General features: G+C 53.2%; 1 long non-coding RNA gene across 2 annotated transcripts; it reads left to right on the top strand.

Moving 5' to 3' along the window:
* The first annotated feature begins 558 nt into the window (after nt 1–558).
* Nucleotides 559–4,701, top strand: LOC139044546 (uncharacterized). 2 transcript variants are annotated; one of them, XR_011501533.1, is made up of 4 exons: nt 559–689; nt 1,152–1,273; nt 2,570–2,726; nt 4,155–4,701. It is a non-coding gene; the product is annotated as an uncharacterized lncRNA (long non-coding RNA). The 2 variants fall into 2 exon arrangements; XR_011501531.1 differs by lacking the exon at nt 1,152–1,273 and having other exon boundaries at nt 577–689.
* Nucleotides 4,702–4,977: the final 276 nt, after the last annotated feature.

The following is a 4,977-nucleotide window of genomic DNA, read 5'->3' as shown; positions in this document are numbered from 1 at the left end:
CATCCCCAGCCTGGCATCCTTGCACCCCACGGCCCCTCTGCCCTCCACATCTCCACTCAGCTGCGTGAAGCCCCACTGCCCACAGGGCAGAACCCAAGCACGAGCTGGCTTCCAGGGGCCACTGACCTACTCAGGCCTCACGCCACCCTCAGCCCCTGCCCACACGGTGCCCGTCCTTCTGAAATCCCTCCGGCTGCTCCCCGACAGCAGAGTCTTCTGGGCCTTGGCACACGCGGTCCCCTCTCCCAGGATACCATCCCTTCCCTGCAGTGACTTGCCTGGCTCATCCCACTCACTCTTTCCTCCAGGACGTCTGTGCTTGTCCCCAAGCCCGGTTGGACCCCTGCGTGTCCCCAGCCTACTGGGCTGTAGCATCTGTCTCCTCTGCTGGACAGAAGGCTCCCGGGGGTAGGGGCCCTGCCTGTGTGGGCTCAGGGTGGCCATGCCCACACTCGGAGCCAGTATGAATGCTTTCTGCTGGGCAAGTTGTCCTGGCACTAAATGCACACATCTGACTCTTGCTGCCCTCCACAAGTACTTCTTATCAGGGGAAGCTCCTGTGCCCATGGTGAGCCTGCGCAGCCCGGGGCCGGCGCCACTGAGCTCACATGTCACCACCCCCCTACATACCAGAGACCCTCTGGGCCAGCCTCGGATGCACACAGGATGGTGATCTCCCAGAATTCCAGGTCTTTGGGTTTCTGAATCTGACCCCTCACTCCTTGGGACTGTGTTTGTATGCAGGACTATGAGCTGGTGATTTAAAAGTGGGAAAAGGGTCTGGGCCTGTGGTGGGTGAGGGCCTGAGTGGTGTGGACTGGGATGGGACACGTGTTGTAAAGGCCCCACCACTGAAGTGGGGGAGGAGGAGGAGGAGCCAGCCTGGAAGTCTGGGTACCCCTAACCCTGTCCAGGAGAAGGAGGTCACAAAGGGCGCTGTGGCGGCCTTGGGTGATCGGGGGCCTGGCGACAGTGCCAGGTGTAGGAACAGCTGCCTGGCACGGAGGAAGTGGAAAAACGAGTGTGAACAGCTCCTTCAAGAGCTCGGCTGTGAAGAGGAAGATAGAGATGGGGAGGGCAGGTCTTAGCACTGAGAGCTCTGGGCACCACAGTGGCCTGGGGGGCGTCCTGACACCCCTCTCTAACGGCAGGAGCTGTGGTGCTGGGGGAGCAGGCCTGCTGGGGGTCCCCTTCTTTTCGGGGAGCTGGCTGCCGCTTCTTGTTTTCATTGGCTGGGCTTCTGGCTCAGGTCTGCAGGCAAACAGGCAAGAATGTGAGTAACTTACACACAAACTGATTATCAAATTGCTGATACCGCGATTTGTTTCTTATTCTCACACTTTCCTGGGAGTTCAGCTTTTACACCCTCCTCTACCAGATACTGGGGTTTTTTTTTAACACCTTCCTAAGATTTTAGTAATCTTACCAGACACAAATGTGAAAAGAATATCATCGGTAGCAAAGACTGTTAATTATTCCTCAGCATCTATTATCTCCTTCTTCTTTGGTAACAGAACCCCTGACATTTAGCTGGTACGAGGCCTTTGGAAAAAGACTATACTTCTCAGCTTCCCTTGTAGATGGGTATGGCCTGTGCCCAAGTTCTGGCCAAGGCTGATGGAGTGAACTTGGAGCTTTATGTGAGATTCTAGAAAGTGTTCTTAAAGGAAGAGATTGGGCTCTACTATTATTTCTTTTCCTCCTTTCTGCTGGTTGAGAAGATGCAATGATGGCTGGATCTCAAGCAGCTATTTTGCACCCTTGAGATGGAAGCCCTATGTTGAGAATGGGAGAACAACAAAATGAAAGGAGCCAGAATCTCTGACGATTGTTAGGCTGCCATACCAGTTCCGGACTGCTTACCTCTGGATTTTGTTTATGTGAGAGAATAAATTTCTATCCTATTTTAGCTATTGTTACATTGGGTTTGCCGTCACTCACAGCTGATCCTAATCTTAACTGATAAGCCATTGCAGATAAATGGAAGTTGCAGGTTCTGGGTTGTCAATCAATTGTCCCTTAGTTGGGACACAGGACTTCTCTGTGCTATATGAGATGATTCAAACCTGAGTCTGTTGTATTAGACTGAGTTATTTTTTTTTTCCAGGAAGATTAGCCCTGAGCTGACATCTGCTGCCAATCCTCCTCTTTTTCCTGAGGAAGACTGGCCCTGAGCTAACATCTGTGTCCATCTTCCTCTACTTTATACGTGGGATGCCTACCACAGCATGGCTTGCCAAGCCGTGCCATGCCCACACCTGGGATCCGAACCGGCAAACCCTGGGACGCCAAAGCAGAACACGCGCTTAACTGCTGTGCCACCGGGCCGGCCCCGACTGAGTTTCTCTTTATATTAAAGTTTTACTTGCTAGGTTCTGGAGCTCTTAAGTCCTATCTTTCAAGGAGATTTTCAATTTTGGAGGCTTTGTATCTCTTCCAGAAATGAGTTAGTCAGGCAGTACCTGACCCACTGTCCTCTCAATGATGTTGGCCTCATCTATCAGCATTTTTAAGCATATGCATGTTACTTATCAGTGTCTTATTATGCTTAGTTGGGGTTTGTTTTCAGGCAGAGATGCTTCCTCCTGGGAGACAGGACCTGCGCGGTTTATCAGGACCCTCTGGGCGCTCACCCACGGCCAAGCTCCTCCCACGGCCAGTACTGACCACGCTCCTGTCCTCGGCACAGTTCCAGCTGGTTGTCTGTCTCAGAAGATCCTGTTGAGGTATTTATCCTGTAGTTAGGCATTTAATAGATATGTACTCAGGGCTTCTGTGTGCCAGGCCTGCTCCAAGCATGGGAGACACGGTTGTCAATATCACCGCCCCAATCCTGGGCCTTGTGAAGCCGGCGCTGCTGGTGGGAAGACAGATAATAAACCCGCAAGATAAGTTTTGGCTACTGCTGAGTCACCAGCCACCCAGTTCAGCAGATTAAAACAATCATGTTTATTAACTCACATGCCTGCCAGCTGTCCAGGCAGCTCTGCCCGCCTGAGCCCGGCTGGGCTGCTCTCGCTGGTCTCCTGCACCTGTCCCGCTGCCCGGGTGGCGGTCTCACATGCCACGGCTTTGCCCCCGGTGGTCTCCGCCTCCCGCAGGCTAGCCCGGGTGTGCTCTCATGGTTCTGGAGGGCTGAGGGGAGAGGGGACTCTGCAGTGCTTTTTCAATCCTCTCCTTGAGCCAGTTTGTTCCTGTGCCACTGGCTGAGCCAGAGGGAGGGGTGCACAGGCGCACGGCAGGGCCAGGGGCACTGGCAGGCCACTTGACTGGAGCTGTTAGGCCCCAGCAGGCCAACATGTGAGAGAGAAAGCAGGAGAGTGGGCTAGGGCCTTCCGGCAGATATTGGGGAGGGCTGACGTTTCACACAGGGAGGTGAGGAAGCTTCAGTGAGAAGGGGGCTTTGAGTAAGGGCCCAAAGGCAATGACATCTGAGGAAGGGGCGCAGCAGGCAGATGGAACAGCACGTCCCCTGAAGCAGGACGTGCCAACTGTGTTGCTGGGATTTCCTCCCACTAAAATGGGCAATGTGTTATGTTAGTCTGGGTGCGCCAGGTCAGGCCTTCTTGGGGGCTATCACACCCCCGAAGTCCCCATGGATGGGTTGGACATGCGAGGCTTGTCACCTCCAGAGCCACATGTTTCTCCTGCCTCGCACCTCGGGGCAGGAAAGTCTGTCCTGGGGGTGGGGGTTGGGGCGCATGCTCATTATAAGGCTGGCATCCAGTTTCCGGAGAAGACGGGCCCAGGGCCTACCCAACCTCAGCTCCTCTTGTGGCTCCTGGGGAGGGGGGCTGGTGTAGCCATGTTTGGGCGCACAGCCGACCCTCTGGCTGCAGCTGATTGGAATAAGGCGTAGGCTGGAGTCCAGTCGCCTGGTCGGAGCCTCTCTGGGAAACATGTGAGCTGAAGTGCCGAGGTGTGGAGGGGCGTGGGTGGACAGTGGAGGCTGGGCTACAGAGGAGAGCAGAGGATCTCTGTCCTACCGGGCACCTATGGGATGGCCTTTCGGGGCTCAGCTGCTTTAGAGGTCTATTGATAAGGGTTCTCCAGAGGAACAGACCCTATAGCGTAAAGAGACAGAAAGAGATTTATTAGGAAGGATTGGCTCAGTCGATTACAGAGGCTAAGTCTTGCTGTCTGCCATCTGCAAGCTGCAGGCCGGGAGAGCCCGTGGTGTCATTCAGTCCAAACCTGAAGGCCTGAGAACCAGGGGAGCTGATGTCCGAGAGCAGGAGAGGACATCTCAGTTCAAGCAGAGATGGGGGCCCACCGCCTGCAGGAGGGCCGGCTGCTTTTCTCAGTCCGCTGGTTCAGATCAGTCGATTGCTTCTGGAAACACCTGCACAGACACACACAGAAATAATTTTTTACCAGCTCTCTGAGCAGCCCTCAGCCCAGTCAGAGGACCCATAAAATTTGCCATCACAGTGGGATTCTGTTCTTTGCGGCCAAATGATCCTGAATGAGAGAGACTTCCCAGCACTGCCCGTGCCAGGAGGTTTCTAATCTTTGAGGATTTGATACAGGAAAAGTAGTACTCAGTATGTTTTAATTTGCATTTTCGTAATTTTTAGTGAGATCAACATTTTTGCCTATGTTTATTGGCCACTTAATGTTTCTTCTTTTGTGAATTGCCCGATTCCGTCTCCTAGCTCACTTTGAAAAAGGGAAATAAAGTCAAATTGGTTTTAAAAATGTAAAGAACTTTATTTAGCAGCTTCCCTTTATTGAAGACTTACTGGTTTTGGGGCACAGCTTTCTAGATTTATCTCAATGAATCCTTGTGCCATTTTCATGAGGTAGTGGTAGTGTCATTGTTGTCCCACTGTAGGGAGGAGAGAAACTGAGGCTCAGAGAGGCTCTGGGGCCGCGGGCAGCTCCTGAAATGCTGGCTTCCTGACCCACGGCTGCAGATCCCTTCCCGGTATTTGGTTTGCCTTTTAATTTCTTGTTCAGCATATTTGGAACAGAAAG

The sequence above is a fragment of the Equus asinus genome, chromosome 1 (assembly GCF_041296235.1).
Source record: "Equus asinus isolate D_3611 breed Donkey chromosome 1, EquAss-T2T_v2, whole genome shotgun sequence".
NCBI lineage: Eukaryota > Metazoa > Chordata > Mammalia > Perissodactyla > Equidae > Equus > Equus asinus.
This window is presented reverse-complemented; position numbering and strand designations above follow the sequence as displayed.